Below are 19790 nucleotides of genomic sequence, written 5' to 3' on the forward strand. Positions count from 1 at the left end.
AATTGGTCATGTCTGCATGAGCACGTGTAGTGGCCCTTGCAGAGTGCTGCAGGTTTACTGCTTTAGGGGTGAGCTGTTCATTCCCCCAGCTGCTGGGAACGTTGTTGGGGGCCACTCAGCTGCGTTGCTCGCTGGGACTTGGTTGAGAGACCTACTACACTAGTCAACATGGGAGTCGACAGTAGGAGACAACTCTGCACAGGTCACTCCAGTTCTAGAGCTTCCTGTAGGGTCCGTTGGGGTCTTTGTTGCACCTACATCATAACTCAGTTTCTCTTTCTGCCCTATCCTGCTTCCTTCCCTCCCATAGGTGTTGCTCCTGAAAGCATCACCAGTAAACTTCCTGCATGCAAATCTCTGTCTCAGATTCTACTTCCCAGGGAATCTTGCCCTGAGACAGCAAAGTGGGGGTGGTGTCCACACTTGGGACACGAATTGGCCATCGAGGGCCTAAAGAATTATAAACCAAGGTTTCCCACAATAGCCCCTGGTACCTATACAAAAACCAGCCCAGCCACAGCCCTGCTTCTGAGAAACTATATTCCCACCTGAATCCAGCATGCAACAGGTGCCTGTGTTTGTTAAGCAGAGGCCAAGTGTGAATGCTGGGGCAGCGTTTTGGAAAGGCAGAGAACGGTCTGACAGTGGCAGAAGAGACAGCTCAGGGAGAAGGGGGCTCCAGGCAGCACGAGTCAGAAGCCACCTGTCAGGGCTTCTCTGCTCTGTGGGAGGGAGAGGGCAGCACAAGCAGGTAGGAGACAAGTCTCTTAGTGCACACATTTGCGGGGCGTGTCTGTTTATGTTCCATTTATGGAGTCCCTGCAATGTGCAAGTGAAAGGTACATTACAGGTGGTATCTAATTCAATCTATGAAACCCTTTATGTGTTAGGGATTCTGATTCTGTTTTATAGAAAAGACCAAACTGAGGCTCAAAGAGAAATGACTCACCCAAGATTGCATATAACCAGTAAGTGGCATTGCTGGGATTCAATCCCAGGACTTTCTAATGCCCATGTTCCTAATGCTCCCATGCCCTCTTCCTGTTGTGATTGCAAACCTAGAGGCTCAAATCCATCAGAATATCAGAGTTGGATGGGTCCTTAGGAATGATCTCTTTTAAGCACATGGCTAGTAGGTGCTAACCTCTGTGCTAACCCCGAGTCATTGGTGGTAGCTGATGAGAACACTGTATTGAAAAGGATTCTGAGGCTGAGGACCATGAGTGCTGTGATCAATTGGTGATACCTTTCATGGTGCGGTGAGTGTGGCAGAATGCAGGTCTGGGCTCAGTCATCCCTGAACTGGTCCAGAGCCCTTTAGACAAAACAAAGTCCCCGTGGTGATGGGACCTTGCTAAGATACAGGGTCAGTGGGTGCCAGAACCAGGACCAGAACTTGGGCACAGACTCCCAGTGCAAGGCCCCTCCCGTGGTCTCCTGAGGTCCATCTGCCTCAGACCCTGGCGAAGGGGCTTCTTGCTGTATTATAGCTCAGCAACATCCACTTCTGGGAGCATTCAAACTGGTGGAGAGCTCTTGAGAGGCAGGGGTCTCAGAGCCAGCTGGTGCTACCTATATCACCGGTTCCACCACTGACTGGGATTAGAGTCCTGATAGGAAAAATCACGAACTCATGAAGAAACTCAAAGAGCTGTTCTGCACCTGAGCCTGGACCCCAGGGCCCACTGGAATTGTTGAGCAGAGGCCATGGTCCCATCAATCAACAGTTTCACCCTCTAGGACTCCATTTCTCATTTGTCAACCAGGTTCATATAAGATGAGGGGAAATTCCCAGGGACTTGAGCCAAACCTATATGTTCAGTGCATGGCGCTAATTATGAGAAACTGTGTGCTTTACTTCTGGTTTTTCTCTGCAACTGCTGATAACTTTTATTTCATTGTCCTAAGGGGAAATTATTTTTGCTCCCTCTCTCCCAGCAGAGGAAAGGAGAGATGGCACAAATCACCCACTTAAGCAAGAAACATTCGTCAGAAAGGGCAATGGTTGCAGCTGAGAGTGAACAATGGCATGAGTTCCTATCACACTGCCTGGCACCCTCTGTGAGCTCAGAGGATGTTTGCTGAATGAATAAATGAATGACTCAATCAGTTAAATGCCACCTCCTCAAAAAGGCCTTGCTTGACAACCCTATTTAAACCTCACTTCCCCTTTGATGCAGCCACTTTCTTTTTTTTTTCTCTTTAAGAGATGGGGTCTCACTCTGTCACCCAGGCTGCAGTGCAGTGGCATCATTATAGTTCACTGTAACCTCAGCTTCTGGGCTCAACCAATCCTCTCACCTCAACCTCCCAAGTAGCTGAGACTACAGGCCATCATGCCTGGCTAATTAAAAAAAATTTTTAGAGACAGGGTCTTGCTATGTTGCCCAGCCTGGTCTAGAACTCCTGGCCTCAAATGATCCTCCCGCCTCAGCCTCCCAAAGTGGTAGAATTACAGATGTGAGTCACTGTGCCTGACTGATGCAGCCACTTTCTGTCTTAAAAGCCTTATTTAATTTCTTTATAGCATGTACAGTATTCATATCTGAAATGATCTTCCTACAATGCACTTGTTGATATTCTGTGTCCCTACACCAGAATATGAGCCTCGAGAGGGCAGGGCCCTTGCTTGGCTGTAGACCACTGTGTCAGCAGTCCTAGAGTGGTGCCTGGAGCACAGCAGGGATTTAAGAAATATTTGTTGAATGACTAACTGAATGAGGAACTAAACCTTGAGAAGCCATTTGATCACACAGGCCTTACCACTTTTGTATAACAGCTTTACTGAGATATAATCCAAATACGATTCACCCATTTAAAGTTCAATGCTTACCATCACCAAAATCAATTTTGGAACATTTTCATTACCCCAAAAGTTGCCTCTACTCGTTATCAGTCACGACTCATTTTCCTCCCACTTCCTCCCAGCCCTGGGCAACCATTAATCTTTTTTTTTTTTTTTTGACACAGAGTCCCACTCTGTCACCCTGGGTAGAGTGCAGTGGTGTCATCATAGCTCACTACAACCTCAAACTCCTGGGCTCAAGCGATCCTCCTGCCTCAGCCTCTGGAGTAGCTGGGACTACAAGTGCATGCCACCATGCTTGGATAAATTTCTATTTTTTTGTAGAGATGGGGGTCTTGCTATGTTGCTCAGGCTGGTCTCGAACTCCTGGCCTCAAGTGATCCTCCCACCTCGGCTTCCCAAAGTGCTAGGATTACAGGCGTGAACCACTACATGAGGCCTGGACATTTCATATAAATGAAATCATGCAATATGAGGTCCTTTTTGACTGGGTTCTTTCACTTATCATAAATGCTTTCCAGGTTTTCAAGCTTCAGCCAGGTTATAGCATATAAGCATGTATCAGTATTTCATTTCTTTTTATTGTCAAATAATATTCCATGGTATGGACACATCATACTTTATTCATTCATCAATTGATGGACATTTGCGTTGTTTCTATTTTTTGGTTATTACGAATAATGCTGCTGTGATCTTTCACATACAAGTATTTGTGTGGACCTATGTTTCCATTTCTCTTGGGTATTCGCCTAGGATTGGAATTGCTGTGTCACACCGTAACTCTGTTTTAACCTTGTGAGAAATGGCCAGCCTGTTTTCCACAGCAGCTGCACCATTTTAGCCTCCCACCAGCAGTGTATGAAGGTTCCAGTCTGTCCACATCCTGGCCAAAACCTGTTATTATCTATCTTTTTTAATATTATAGCCATCTAGTGAGTGTGAAGTGATATCTCATGGTGTTTTTTTTTTTTTTTGCATTGACCTGATAGCTAGTGATATTGAGCATCTTTTTGTATACTTATTGGCCATTTGTATATCTTCTTTGGAGAAATGTCTGCTCAATGCCTTTGCCCATTTTTAAATTGGGTTGTCTTTTTATTATTGAGTTATAAGAGTTTTTTATACATTCTAGATACAACTCCCTTATCAGATACATAATTTGCAAAAACTTTTTCCCATTCTGTAGACTGTCTTCTTTTCACTTTCTTTTTTATTTATTTAGTTTCTTAAATACGGAACGCTTCACAAATTTGTGTGTCATCTTTGTGCAGGGGCCATGCTAATTGTTGTATCTTTCCAATTTTAGTACATGTGCTGCCAAAGCGAGCACGAGGTTGTATTTTCACTTTCAACACAGGCTTTAAAATAACAAGCACTGGGTTCAAATTCCAGTTCTCCTACTTACTAATCTGTGACCTTAGGCAAATTATTGAACTTCCCTCATCCTCAATTTCCTTATCTGTAAAATAAGCATAAAAATACCCACCTTACAGAAATGCTACAAAGATAAAAAAAGAAACAGTGCAAATCAAGTGGCACTTGGCTGGATCCCATACAGAGAACTACTAGCATGGTTAGTGTAGTATGGAATCAGTGAGTAAATCAGAAAAGCAACAGTATGTCAAACTCCCAAAGGCTTCTGACGCAATGATTCCCAAACTAGTTTTGGGTCCACCTAGACGTTTCTAGTGCCCTAGGGGGATTCTGTAAAAATCTCTAAAATAGTTAGTATCTATTTATTTTAGATCAAAAGAAAACATAACACTGCATGCCCTAAAATAGTTGCGGGGAGTGTATTTCATGGGATGGGAATGAGTAGTGAGGGAGACAGAGGGGATGGCCGGGTACCGTGGCTCATACCTGTAATCCTAGAACTCTGGAAGCTGAGGTGGAAGGATCCCTTGAGGCCAGGAGTTTAAGATCAGCTTGAACAACATAGCAAGGCCTCATGTCTACAAAAAAATCCTCAAAAATTAGCCAAATGTGGTGGCACATGCCTGTAGTCCCAGCTACTCAAGAGGCTAAAGCAGGAGGATCACTTGAGCCCAGGAGTTTGAGGTTGCAGTGAGCTATGATGACACCACTGCACTCTAGCCAGAGTGACAGAAGGAGACTCTGTCTTAAAAAAAAAAATGTGAACAAAAGACTTCAGAAATTAAAGCAAAAAAAAAAAGCAAATCTAATCAGACATCCACAGGCAAAAAATTAACCTCAATAGAAACCTCAACATAAATCTCATATCTTATACAAAAGTCAAATCAAAATGGATTATAGACTTACATGCAAAATGTAAAGCTATACAACTTTTAGGAAAAAAGTAGGTGAAAATTCAGTATCTACAGCTGGGGAAAGAGTTCTTAGACTTGACACCAAAAACCATGATTTATAAAAGAAAAAATTGATTAATTGAACCTTATCAAAATGTGAAACTTTTGCTCTGTGAAAGCCCATGTGAAGACAAGGAAAAGACAAGGTACACCACGGAAGAAAATATTTTTTGCAAGCCACATATCCCCAACAAAGGACCAGTATCTAGACTATATCAAAAACTCTCAAACTCAATAGTAAAAAATCCAAACAATCCAGTTAGAAAATGGGTAAAAGAAATGAAACCGACGATCATCAAAGGGGATATACAGATGGCAAATAAGTGTATTTTCATGTTCAACATCATTAGCCATTAGTGAAATGCAAATGAAAACCACAGTGAGATATTACTTGCACACGTATCAGAATGGCTAAAATAAAAAATAGAGACAACCCCAAATGCTGGTGAGAATGCAGAGAAACTCGATCACTCATACATTACTGATGGGAATATAAGTGGCAAAACCACTGTGGAAAACAATTTGGCAGTTTCTTAAAAAAAACACTAAACATGTGGCTGGACATGGTGGCTCACACCTATTATCCTAGCACTTTGGGAGGCTGATCCGGGAGGATCGCTTGATGCCAGGAGTTGGAGACCTGCCAGAGCAAGACCCAGTCTTTACAAAAAATAGAAAAATCGGCTGGGCGTGGTGGTGGGTGTCTGTAGTCCCAGCTACTCTGGAGGCTGAGGCAGGAGGATCACTCGAGACCAGGAGTTTGAGGTTGCAGTGAGCTATGATGATGCCACTGCACTCATGGATGACAAAGTGAGACCCTGTCTCAAAAAACAAACAAATGAAAACAAAACAAAACAAAAAACTAAACATGCAACAATTATACAACCCAGCAATTGCACTCCTAGGCATTTATCCCAAAGAAATAGAACTTATCTTTACACAAATATCCTGTATAGAAATGTTCATAGCAGCATTATTTGTAATAGTCAAAAACTGAAATCAACCCAGATGTCTGTCAGTGGGTGAATGATCAAATAAACTGGTGCTGAGGCAGGAGGATCGCTCAAGCCCAGGAGTTTGAGGCTGCAGTGCTCCATGATTGCACCTGTGAATAGCCACTGTACTCCAGCCTGGGCAACATAGTGAGACCCTGTCTCTAAAATTAAAAAAAAGTTAAAAAAAAAAAAAAAAAGGGCAACACAAGGGATTCTTGTTGTGGTGGAAATGTTCTGTATCTTGACTGTGGCGGTGGACACAAGAATCTATGTAGGTGATAAAATTGTGTAGGATGAACACACTCATACATACCTTCAAACCCACACAAACGAGTACAAGGAAAACTGGGGAAATCTAAATAAATGAGTGGATTGTATCAATGTCAGTATCCTGGTTGTGATATTATACTATAGTTACCATTGAAGTAAACTGGGCAAAGCATAGAAGAGATTGTTCTATATTATTTCTTATAACTGTGTGTGAATCTAAAATGATCTCAACAAATATTTCTGTTAAAAAAATCAAGTAGGGCAGGCGCAGTGGCTCACGCCTGTAATCCTAGCACTCTGGGAGACCGAGGCGGGAGGATTGTTTGATCTCAGGAGTTTGAGACCAGCCTGAGTAAGAGCAAGACCCCCATCTCTACTAAAAAATAGAAAGAAATTAGCTGGACAACTAAAATATATATATATATATATATATATATATATATATATAAATTAGCTGGGCATGGTGGCGCATGCCTATAGTCCCAGCTACCCGGGAGGCTGAGGCAGGAGGATCGCTTGAGCCCAGGAGTTTGAGGTTGCTGTGAGCTAGGCTAACGCCACAGCACTCTAGCCCAGGCAACAGAGCAAGACTCTATTTAAAGAAAGAAAGAAAGAAAGAAAGAAAAAAATAAAGAAGAAAAAATCAGCAGTTCTGCCTATAAGGAGGGACATTTGAGCCCACATTTTTGTCTGGACGCTCTCCGTGTACCCATGCTGTGTTCTCACTGCTGTGTGGGAGAGAGACTTGTGGTCTATTGCCCTGGCAGGTGATGTTCTTTCAGTTGCTTGCATTGCCAAGCAGGAAGTTTACTCTCTCCGCCAAAAAACCCATGGGAAAGTACATACTATTCTAATTTTTCCTTATGCTGAAACATGCCACAGCAGCCTGCCTCCACCAAGACACTGCCATTCCAGCCTGTCATGGATCCCAGTCAATACTCAGATCACCTGATGTCCCAAATCATTCAAGCCTGTAAAAAAAAAAAAAATACTAACCTTTATCTAGAAAGAAAGGAAGGAAGGGAAAGAGGGAAGGAGGGAAGAAAAAGGAAGGAAGGAAAGAAGGAAGGAAGGAAGGAAGGAAAGGAGGGAGGGAGGGAGGGAGGGAAGAGAAAGAATGAAAGAAACCCAACCCGGCTTCGCTCACAGGATAAGGACTGCTGCTAACTCCCTGCTACCGCGGCCCTCCCTCCCGGGACTCAGGTTTCTCCAGCCTGGCTCATTCATCTTTCTGGTTCTGAGCTGCTGTGAAGGGAGAGGGCTTTGTGGGCCTTGCCGCCATCCTCAGGACAAATTGTTGCCAATGATTCTGTCCTTTCCAGCCTCCCCACGTGTCCCTCTGCCTAAGGCCCTGCTTTGGCCACATCAGGGAATTCAGGGCCTGGCCTAACAAGCCTGTATCCTAGCTACCTTGGAAAAGGGAAAGGGACCTTGGTGAGCAATGAGCTAGAAATAGACTGAGAAGTGTTTGGTGAGGGAGCAGGCAGACAGGAGCAAAGGCCACAGCTGCCTTCGCACCTCAGCTGGAGAACTTTCCCTGGAAAAAGAGCTTTATTAGAATAGCTTCAGATTGAGGTGACACACATGGGGCAGGGCATTGAAGAAAGGAAACAAATATGTCCTATGCCTGCTGCCAGGTATGATGTACCATGGTTGGTTGTTTCAGGTCATCTAGTCCTCATAATAATCTTGAGGGTAGGAATTATTAAGCCAAATAACAGACTAGAAAAACTGAGGCCCAGAGAGAGCCCCAGAGAGGATAAATGATGAAGCCAGGATGTAATCTCAAGGCTGCCCCCAAAGCCTGTTCTTTTCCAGGGTACCCTGCCATCAGTAGTTCTGCCAAACATTCTTCGAGGGTCAGTGACAAAATATGATTAGTACTGGGTTCGAGGCAAGTGAGCAGTGAAAAAGGGTGAGTTTGGGGTTAAGAACAAACTGGAGGCTGGGCGTGGTGGCTCACTCCTATAATCCTAGCACTCTGGGAGGCCAAGGCAGGCAGATTGTTTGAGCTCAGGAGTTCAAGACCAGCCTGAGCAAGAGCGAGACCCCGTCTCTACTAAAAAATAGAAAGAAATTAGCTGGACAACTAAAAATATATAGAAAAAATTAGCCAGGCATGGTGACGCATACCTGTAGTACCAGCTACTCCAGAGGCTGAGGCAGGAGGATTGCTTAAACCCAGGAGTCTGAGGTTGCTATGAGCTAGGCTGACACCACGGCACTCTAGCCTGGGCAACAGAATGAGACTCTGTCTCAAAAAAAAAAAAAAAAAAAGACCAAACTGGGCTTAGGTCTTCAACTTTTGGTGGGCTTCAGGTCACCTGTGGAGACTTTTCACTGTGTCCCAGGGCCACACCCAGGGAAGCCCTGAACTTGTGACTTTGGGTAGGGCCTGGCAATCTCCATTTTCTCATGCTTAACCCGGGATGAAAACCGTAGCATTCTTACTTCAAATCCTGGCTCTACCACCTACCATGTGGGTGACCTTAGGCAAATTATTTAACCTCTTTGAGACTCAGTTTCTTCATGTATACAATGAGAATAATCATATCTCCCCACAGGACTACTGTAAAGATGGAAAGATATCAACATGCAAGAAATGCTTATTAACCCCGTCCTTGGCATGTAGTAAACATTCCAGACACAGTAGTTATTTTTGTTAGCGTTATTGTCTAACAATGGAATACTCTTTTGGTAAAGTTGGCAATGGGGATGATTTATTATGGGAATCCTGACCCATTACAGGCTGCCAAATGTTTCTTACACCAGAAGCCAGGTAGAACAGAGATACTTTCAAATTAAATTCCCTTCCCAAGTTCTTTCTTTTGAACTACTGATTTTAAGAGATGATAATAGCACTTCGGCCTTAGGGAAATGTCAGGGTAAGAGTAAATGTATTCCCTCTTCAATTGTTGAGTCTTAGGGAGTGCCAGAGACTGCTCTAGATGCAGGGGTAAGGGGACATGGGGGAGGTACACAGCGGGGACAACAATTAAGTTACATGAGTAAATAAGATCTATCATTTCCTGTACCTACCAGTGCTGAGAAGTCAAACACCGGGGTAGAAAGGGGAGGGCAGTACAGAATCTAGGCAAATTATCATATTTTCTTCAAATTAGACACTTTGGACTACTTTGTACTTATTCCAAGAATGTTGGTATTATTAATTAGGAGTGCTTTTCTCTTGGAATAGCATTCAGAGACCAAATATTCTTTACAGTGGTCAATGTTTACCCACTAAAGAATAAATATTCTTATGGAAAAAATATCTTTTTTTTCCCTAAACGAGTTGGTTTAATTCCAGGTGATACAGAATTTAGGTAGAACAAAGACCAAACAGCAGACTCTGGCAGGATTCTGGGCTGCTTTTACTTTAATTCACAGCTAAGGTGGGAATGACTCAGTGAAAACAACTAAAGAGATGGTGAGGCCGGGGCGAGGTGGCTCACGCCTGTAATCCTAGTGCTCTGGGAGGCTGAGACGGGAGGATTGCTTGAGCTCAAGAGTTTGAGACCAGCCTGAGCAAGAGCGAGACCCCTTCTCTACTGAAAATAGAAAAATTAGCCAGGCGTGGTGGCAGGCGCCTGTAGTCCATGGCACTTCTAGCCCAGGTGACAGAGCAAGACTCTGTCTCAAAAATAATAATAATAATAATAATGGCACTGGCATCGTGGGTTTTACAGAACTGAATGAGACAAAGCATATAATAGCCCAGTACCTGCAGGGTAGTAAGTTCTTAAGAAATGACAGCTGCTTTTATAATGGGAAACAGCTGTGGGGGGCAAAGTACGCTGTTTCACAGTTGAAGTTTTTAATTTTGTTCATATTAAAAATGGTCTTTTTAATGAAATTTTTGTTTCTTTGAGACAGAGTCTCATTCTGTTGCCCAGGCTAGCGTGCCGTGGCATCAGCCTAGCTCACAGCAACCTCAAGCTCCTGGGCTCAAGCGATCCTCCTGCCTCAGCCTCCCGAGTAGCTGGGACTACAGGTGCGTGTCACCACGCCTGGTTAATTTTTTCTATTTTTAGTTGCCCAGCTAATTTTTTTCCTATTTTATAATAGAGACAGGATCTCACTCTTGCTCAGGCTGGTCTTGTACTCCTGACCTCAAGTGATCCTCCCACCTCAGCCTCCCAGAGAGCTAAGATTACAGGCGTGAGCTATGGAGCCCAGCCCTGAAATGATAATGGTACATAGTAATAAGGATTTTTTTTTTTTTTTTTTTTGGTGCCCTTACCTGGCAAAATGAAGGGTTTTATTGTCTAAGCTTGTGCTCCAGGAGTAAAATGTAGATGACAATATCTTCCAGACAAAATTGTAAGAATTAAAGGAGGGAAATGTGGGGAGGTGCCCAACACAGTCTGGCTGAGTTGGAATCAGATTTTTCTTTTTTTTTCTGGAGACAGAGTCTTGCTCTGTTGCCTGGGCTAGAGTGTCATGGTGTCAGCCTAGCTCACAGCAACCTCAAACTCCTGGGCTTAAGCAATCCTTCTGCCTCAGCCTCCCGAGTAGCTGGGACTACAGGCATGCGCCACCATGCCCAGCCAATTTTTTCTATATATTTTTAGTTGTCCAGCTAATTTCTTTCTATTTTTAGTAGAGATGGGGGTCTTGCTCTTGCTCAGGCTGGTCTCGAACTCCTGATCAGGAGCTATCCTCCTGCCTCTGCCTCCTAGAGTGCTAGGATTACAGGCGTGAGCCACTGTGCCCGGCCTGCAATCAGATTTTTCTACACCAGCTCCGTCCTGTATCAAAATAATGGGAGCCACATATGTAACTGAAAATTTTCTGGTTGCCATATTAAAAGCAGAAAAAGCTGGATAAACTTACTCGGGAGGCTGAGGCAGGAGGATCATTTGAGCTCAGGAGTTCCAGGCTGCAGTGAGCTAGCTATGATCCTGCCACTGCATTCCACCCTGGGTGACAGACTGAGACTCTGCCTCTTTTTAAAAAAACAAAACAAAAACAAAATCTGGGGACAGTCTCAGATGAAAAAAAGCATAAAAAGAAATGGGTGAAACTAATTTTAATAATGTATTCTATTTAAAATATTATTTTAATATGTACTCAACATAAAAATTATCAATGAGATTATTTAACAATATTTTTTTCACACTAAGTCTTTAAGATCCAATGTGTGTTTTATACTTACAGCACATCTCAATTTGAACCAGGCACCTTTTATGTGTTCAATACCCACATGGAGCTGGTGGCCATTGTCTTAGGCAGCATAGCCCTGGAGAGTATTGGCAGCAAAGCAATAGAAAGACACCAGTATCAATTATTTCCTTCTATTCCCTGGTCTTAGTCTTTTAAAAACTCAAAAGTCAAGCTATGAAAATCATCTTTCAAATTCACTTTACTCACCTGGAAATGTCCTTTTTTCCAAGCATTTGGTGCCTAGGTTGACACAAAGGAAGACCTTGGGCTCTGGGTGAGTCTGGCAGTGGGATGCAGATTTTATCTTTTTGTCTTTGACTTTCAAATCTTGAAATAATAGGAACAACTGATAAAGTACCACTCACTGTGCTAAGTGATTTATATACATTACTTAATCTTCATAATGACCCTATGAAGCAGGTTCTATTGTTATGCTGTTTTTACAGGAGCATAGAGGCTCAGAGAAGTTAAGAATCTTGTCCAAAGTCACACAGCAAGGAAATGGCAGGACTTCATCTAGCTGAGTCTGAAGGCAGTGCCTGTTTTATTGAGCTTTTGTGCCATTCTTTGTAATTAGTAAATTGCAGAGTTAGGACTCACCTTCACTTCTGACTCCAAGTGGATCCATTCAAGCAATCTCTGAAGTTCCAGGTTTCCCACTTTAAAAAAGGAATAATAGTAGTCACTTAAAAAAAATTTTTTTTTTATTGATACATGATATTGTGGGGGAATTTTCAGGATTAAATCAGCTAATTTACTTACAAATCTGTACCGGCAATGGAAATCTTTTGACTGGCTTCAGGAGTTTTAGTTCAGGTCTTTCACTAGGGACTCATGCTGTGATTACCATGAATTGTGGTAACCTTTAGTGACAATCTTGGAAGGTGTAAGCCCAGTGTTTGGCACAAAAGTCCAAGAAGTTAGAAAATCTGGACTGGGAGCCTGGGCCCTGCACACACCGGGCTGTGACAGAGAGCGCAGTGAGTCCGGCAGCTCCTGCTCCGGGTCCTGGCTATCTCTTGGAAGCGCTGAGAAACCCTGGGCAATTCTCTTTTCTTCTTTAAACTGAGGGGACAGAACCAGATGGGAGGTGAATTCCTTTCCAGCTCTGACTTTTCCGCTCTGCCCAGCATAGGACTGTGTCACCCTCCCGGATGTACACTGTTTAAGGGCCCCAGTGTGTCAGCTTTGTAACTTCCAGTGCACATGGTACTTGCTTCCCCAGTGGGCGGAAAACTCAGGGGTGGCCTTATTATAAATGAATATCGAGCAATAACCGCAGGGTTGAGGCTTCAGACAGAAGTCACTATGGTGACCAAAGCAGAACGAAAGAGTGCAGGCTGCAAGAGCCCTCCAAGGTCTCTTGCCTTTCATTCCAGAACTCTGCTGGGCTCCCTGCATGGTGAGCTCCACTGAGTGAAGTGCCTCAAGGTCAAGGGAACAAAGAAAGGACAAATAAATTGGCTTCATCTGTTCCCTTCTTTGTCAGCATCCACAGACCTGGATGGAGTGGGCTGAGTCTGGAAGGAATTCAGCTTTCGATACAGCAGCCAATTCATACAGAAGAGGGTCGCCTCTGAAGGTTCTGGGGGCGGGTGGGCTGGGGCTGAGGCTGGGGGTAGGAGCAGCGCCACCTCCAACGCTGTGCAAAGACAGGCAAGACCCAGGCCTCGCCTCTGCTGGAGGAGGAAAGCGACCTATGAATCATTTAGAGTCCTTGACAAACTCTCCTGGGACTTGCTTTTCTCCTTCGCCCTGCAAACATATCAGAGCAGAAAATGAGGTGTTTTGACCCAAACGACAGCAGAAACAGCAGGCTGCGAGAGCCTCTGGCTTTTCAGAGGGCGACTCCCTTGTTCGCTCTAACCCATCACATCCCGAGTAACCCAGTCTCACCTGTGGCTCTGCGATCCCGGTCCGGAGAACCCACGTTTGGGATCCTCCGATTGAAAGGCAACCTGGACCCTATTTTATTTACTTATTTATGTATTTATTAGCAGAAGTAAAAATTTAAACATTTCCCCCGTAAGAAATGCATATTCATGGTGGGAAATTAGAATAATTGAGACATGTAGATGGATAAAAAGAAAAAAAAAAAAAACCCACAGTGATCCTACCACCTAAAAATAACCATCCACTTATTTAGTCATTAGTTTATGAATTCTACAACCATTTTTGAAGGCCTACTATATGGCAGGCACTGTACTACGAATAAGGACAAAGGTGACCAAGACAGATCTCGCCAAGGCTTTTTTTCTGTGTAGAGTGGAACACACATAGACTTCCTAAAACGTCTCTGCTGTTTTCTTTTTCTTTTTTTTTTTTTCTGAGACAGAGTCTCACTCTGTTGCCCAGGCTAGAGTGCCGTGGCATCACCTTAGCTCACAGCAACCTCAAACTCCTGGGCTCAAACGATCCTCCTACCTGAACCTCTCGAATAGCTGGGACTACAGGTGCGTGCCACCATACCTGGCTAATTTTTTCTATTTTTAGTAGAGATGGGGTCTCACTCTTGCACAGGCTGGTCTCAAACCCCTGAGTTCAAGGGATCCTTCCACCTTGGCCTCCCAGAGTGCTAGGATTATAGGTGTGAGCCACCGTGCCGGGCCTTGAGGCTCCCTTTCTGTGTTGGGATGTTGTAAGGCCTGGTGTTCGTTTCTTCAAGATATGTAGCATGAAGCGCAGCCAACTATCACGGTTTCCCCAGGACTGTCCCAGTTCTCACATTGAAAGTTCTATGTCCCAGGAAACTCCTCTGTCCCAGGCAAACCAAGATGGTTAGCCTTGAACGACCCTCTCCAGAGTAGTGCCTTTGTGGTCAAAGTTTAAGGAATTACGTTGACACAGCCATTGTTAAGAATATACAAAGAAGAGGGAGGAGCAGTGTTTAAGAACACCCCGAGGCTGTGGAGGAAGATGTCTCAAGAGAGCGCCCCCATTTTATGTGCTTGCTTCCCTCAAGCTCACCTGGTTGCTGTCTCTGCCTGGCACATAGGAAGTGCTCAATAAGTGATTGTATTCATGGTGGCTCTCATGATGAGGATTGACCTCAATATTGTGATTTACCTTTGTAACAGGATGGCCTCTTCCACCTGGCAGTCTGCAGTGAGACTCTGTTATCAGAGGGCAGGCGGTGTGGAGGTGTATGGCACCCACATAGAGCAGGAGGCTATAGCAGAGTCTGGAGATGAGTATTAGGGCGTGGGGGTGGCGAACCATCTGAGCAAATTTTCCTTTTCATTTTTTTAAATGTTTAAATTCTATGGTGTCAGTTTCTGAAATTGCTCTCAATGATCTCTGCCTCTTGGCACACATGCGCTTGTGCAATCCTCTCCCCTGGTGAATGGCTGGACCTTGTGACTTGCTTCTGTATAGAATACAGCAAAAATGATAGGGTGCCCCTCACCCCACTTCACCTTTATAGACTAGGCTATAAAATACTGTGACTTCTTTCTTGCTCACATCAATTTTCTCTGGCTCTTCTCAGATGCTTGCTCTGATGAAGCAAGCTGCATATTTTGAGCTGTCCTACAAAGCAGACCCATGTGACAATTAGCTGAGGGCAGCCTCTGGTCAACAGCCACCAAGGAACTGAACCCTGTTGATAATCATGTGAGTGAGCTTGGAAGTGGACTGTATTAGTCAAGGTTCTCCAGAGAAACAGAACCAATTGGATGTGTGTATTTTTTGGGGGGGAAGAGATTTATTACGAGGAATTGGCTCACTTGATCACTTGATTATGGAGGCAGAGAAGTTGTGGGATCTGCTGTCTGCAAGCTGGAGACCCAGGAAAGCCAATGGTGTTATTCCAGTTCAAGTCCAAAAGCCTGAGAACCAGGGGAGCCGATAATGCACATCTCCCAGTCCAAGGGCAGGAGAAGAATAATGTTCCAGCTCAAGTAGGCAGACAGGAGGCAAAACAGGTGAACTCCTCCTTCTTCCACCTCTTGCTCTATTCGGACTCTCAACAGATTGGATGGGGCCCACTCACACTGGGGAGGGCTATCCACTTTACTGAGTCTATCAATTCAAATGCTAATCTCATCCAGAAACATCCTCACAGACACACCAGAAATAATATTTAATCTGGGTACTCCTTGCCTCAGTTAAATTGACACATATAATTAACCATCACATGAACGCTTCCTTAGTTGAGCTTTCAGATGAGACCATACTTCTAGCTAACATCCTTTTTTTTTTTCTTTTAAGACAGAGTCTCACTCTCTTACTCTCTTGCCTGGGCTAGAGTGCCATGACGTCAGCCTAGCTCACAGCAACCTCAAACTCCTGGGCTCAAGCGATCCTTCTGGCTCAGCCTGCTGGGTAGTTGGGACTACAGGCGCACGCCACCATGCCCAGCTAATTTTTTCTATTTTTAGTTGTTTGGCTAATTTCTTTCTATTTTTAGTAGAGACAGGGTCTCACTCTTGCTCAGGCTGGTCTCAAACTCCTGAGCTCAAGCAATCCTCCTGCCTGGGCCTCCCAGAGTGCTAGAGTTACAGGCCTGAGCCACCGAGGCCAGCCTAGCTATCATCTTGATTGCAGCTTGTGACAGACCCTGAAACAGAGCACCCAGTTAAATCATTCCTGGATTTCTTACCCACAGACACTATGATGAAATAACCGTATGTTGTTAGGACACTAAGACACCAGCAGTTCTGGATAACTAATACAAATTTACTCATGGAAAAGTACACATAAATGCACAGCTTGATGAATATTTTTTTTTTTTTTTTTTTTTTTTGTTGAGACAGAGTCTCACTTTGTTGCCCAGGCTAGAGTGAGTGCCGTGGCGTCAGCTTAGCTCACAGCAACCTCAGACTCCTCGGCTTAAGCGATCCTACTGCCTCAGCCTCCTGAGTAGCTGGGACTACAGGCATGTGCCACTATGCCCGGCTAATTTTTTCTATATAGATTTTTAGTTGTCCATATAATGTCTTTCTATTTTTAGTAGAGACGGGGTCTCGCTCTTGCTCAGGCTGGTCTCGAACTCCTGACCTCGAGCGATCCACCCGCCTCGGCCTCCCAGAGTGCTAGGATTACAGGCATGAGCCACCGCGCCCGGCCCAGCTTGATGAATTTTTAAAAGCTAAACATACCTGTGCAACCAGTACCCAGATCAAGAAATAGAAATTATCAGAGTTCCAGAAAGCACCATTCATATTCCTTTTAGTCACTAGCTATACTGTCCTCCCATCCCCTACCAAGAGTAACCCCTATCCTGACTTCAAAAAGCATAAATTTGTTTTGGTTGTTTTTGTACTATATGTAAATGGGATCACACAATATGTATGAAATAGCTTTTTAGCAGATTCTCAGAAAGATCCCTCAATACACTGACAACCCCCCCCCACCCCACACAGAGGCAGTGACTGACATATTTGTCAGTAGCTATCCATCACAATGTTGGTCTGGGAGCAGATGATCTGATTCTAGAAGAGAAATATTCGTTACCTAGACAGTAATAGGCCTCGAACAGGAGGAGCAATTTATTCAGCCTCCAGGGTTTGATAGCCATGTCCCTCATGTTATCTTGTGTCTATAACTTGATTTCCTGAAAGACCATGCCCATAGGAAATAACCACTAAGCCATATTTAGCCATATTTTCTGTCTCCATGAACCAAGACCCTGTTGTTTGGGTTTCTACTTAATTTTTCACAAATTTGGTTATTGGGAGTCAGCACCCCTCGAATACGATCAACCCCAGTTGCAGCAATAAGACTGCATTTCTGGACCTATTGCTAACAATTATGATTGAGGGTCTATGTTAAGCACTTTGTATCATTTTACATAATTTAAAAACAAATAAACTCTATTGGTAGGTAGTTATTATTGAGGTATATTATTTTTTTATTTTTATTTATTTTTTTTTTTGAGACAGAGTCTCACTTTGTTGCCCAGGCTAGAGTGAGTGCCATGGCGTCAGCCTAGCTCACAGCAACCTCAAACTCCTGAGCTCAAGGGATCCTCCTGTCTCAGCCTCCCGAGTAGTTGGGACTACAGGCATGCACCACCATGCCCGGCTAATTTTTTCTATATATATTTTTAGCTGTCCATATAATTTCTTTCTATTTTTAGTAGAGATGGGGTCTCGCTCTTGCTCAGGCTGGTCTCGAACTCCTGAGCTCAAACGATCCACCCACCTCGGCCTCCCAGAGTGCTAGGATTACAGGCGTGAGCCACCGCGCCCGGCCTATTGAGGTATATTATGAATGAGGAAACAGAAGTTGAGCAACTTGTCTGAGATCATGCTCAGGTTATACAGCTAGTCAGAGGCTGACTGGGGAGTCAGATACAGGTTCATTCACTTCTACTCTCTGACTTTTCAGCCACCAAACTATGGTACCCTGCAGAGCTTGAGATCAAAGTCTGCTCACGACAGTGAGGATTTGCTTGAGCAATCAGCTAGATTCCTTATCCCTGTCATTCATCTGTCTATCCAAACACACATCCATCTAGTCAACCATCTGTCTAATCCTCCAACTATCCATCCAATCTATCAGCCATCCATCCAACCCTCCAAATCCACTGAACCCTCCCTCCATCCATCCAACCATTTAGCCATCCACAAATACCATGTGATTATTCATTACACAAATATCAAGGGCCTCCCCTAGGCTAATTCCATGCCAGGAGGAGGCAGAATGCAGAGGGGACTGGGATACAACAGCAAATATAAAAGACAGATTCCCCACTAGATTTGGAGCTCCCGGAGAGCAGAATCACTTACTTTTGTATCTGTAGTACATACCATATGATTTGGGTCCTGTTTTCCTTTTCAACCTCATCTCACCTATTCCTCTTCCTCCTCATTCTTTTTCAACTAAACTGTTTCTAGAATAAGCCAAGCCCTCTTTTGCCTGAGAACTTTAAGCAATTGGCTATTCCTTTTGACTCAAATGTTCATCCAGCAATGCCAGTAGCTGACTCCTTTTTTCCCTTTGCATCTTAGTTAAAATGTCCTGTCCTCGGAGAGGCCTTTTCGACCACCTTATCTAAAGGAGACACCCTTCTGCTCCTCCTCCAGCTACTCTCTATCACCTCTGTCTATTTCTCCTATGGTACTGCTCACAATATGTCATCATATTGTTTATTCATTGTTTGCTTATTTTCTAGCTTCTTGACTAGAAAAATAAGCCCCAGCAGGGCAGTTACTAAATCTTTTATGTTCTTTTTTTTTTTTTTTTTTTTTTGAGACAGAGTCTCACTCTGTTGCCCAGGCTAGAGTGAGTGCCGTGGCGTCAGCCTAGCTCACAACAACCTCAAACTCCTGAGCTCAAGCGATCCTCCTACCTCAGCCTCCCGAGTAGCTGGGACTACAGGCATGCACCACCATGCCTGGCTAATCTTTTATGTTCTTTACTGCCCAGCCCAGTAACTGACACATAATAGGCCTTTGATATTTATTGGTTGAATGAATGGATGAAGAATACATGACCATATCTTCCTAGTATTGGGGGCTTGAAGAGTAGTGGAGAATAGACCTTGAAAGACAGTATGAGAACACAGAGAGGGCCTTAAAAGCCAAGCTGAAGGTGGTACACTTCACGTGCACATAGGGAGCCAGTAGAGGCTCTTGAGTGGCAGGTTGAAAATGGTGACTTAGGAGGGTAATTTGTTATGCCAAAAACTGTTATAAATCTGAAATTTAAATTATTCACTGCAGCATCCTGCAATGAATTACTTCAAGAGGTAATTCCACCCCAGGATCAAAACTGTAGTTTTCTCACTGTCGGGGATTATACAGTCTGGGACCTCAGGGTCTAGGAATTTCGTAGACTCTATGTTGTGTTAAATTAATTGATTATGGTTAACTATAGATAAAGTGTCATGGCGAAAACCCTGTAAGGCAGGATCTGTGTCTGCTAATGGCAGGCATCTAGCCTGCAGGAAATAACTATCTGCTGAATGAATGAATTAGTGAAACCGTCATGAACTTCGAAAGACCTAGGTTAGACAGGATCTGCTGCTAGCTAGCTATGTACCCATAAGATCTTTAACCTAGCTGGGGCTCAATTTCTTCATCTGTAAAAGAAGGAGGAGACTTAACTTACAGGATTTTAAATGAGAGTTTATGGGAATATCTCTGGTACAAAGTGAACACAAAGTACATTCATTTCCTTCTGTTATTTTGAAATGAGATTCTGGGACTGCCCTGACTAGGCTTTTCTACTGGCCTTTCCCTCAAGAGCCACCTGGCTTGAAATAGGCAGAGCATATGGTGATAT

General features: G+C 43.9%; 1 non-coding gene across 1 annotated transcript; it reads right to left on the bottom strand.

The window, feature by feature from the left end:
- Positions 1 to 4032: 4032 nt before the first annotated feature.
- LOC138393349 (U6 spliceosomal RNA) lies at positions 4033 to 4136 on the bottom strand. Its single transcript, XR_011235168.1, has one exon. It is a non-coding gene; the product is annotated as a U6 spliceosomal RNA (small nuclear RNA).
- Between the last annotated feature and the right edge of the window lie 15654 nt (positions 4137 to 19790).

The sequence above is a fragment of the Eulemur rufifrons genome, chromosome 10 (assembly GCF_041146395.1).
Source record: "Eulemur rufifrons isolate Redbay chromosome 10, OSU_ERuf_1, whole genome shotgun sequence".
NCBI classification, from domain to species: domain Eukaryota; kingdom Metazoa; phylum Chordata; class Mammalia; order Primates; family Lemuridae; genus Eulemur; species Eulemur rufifrons.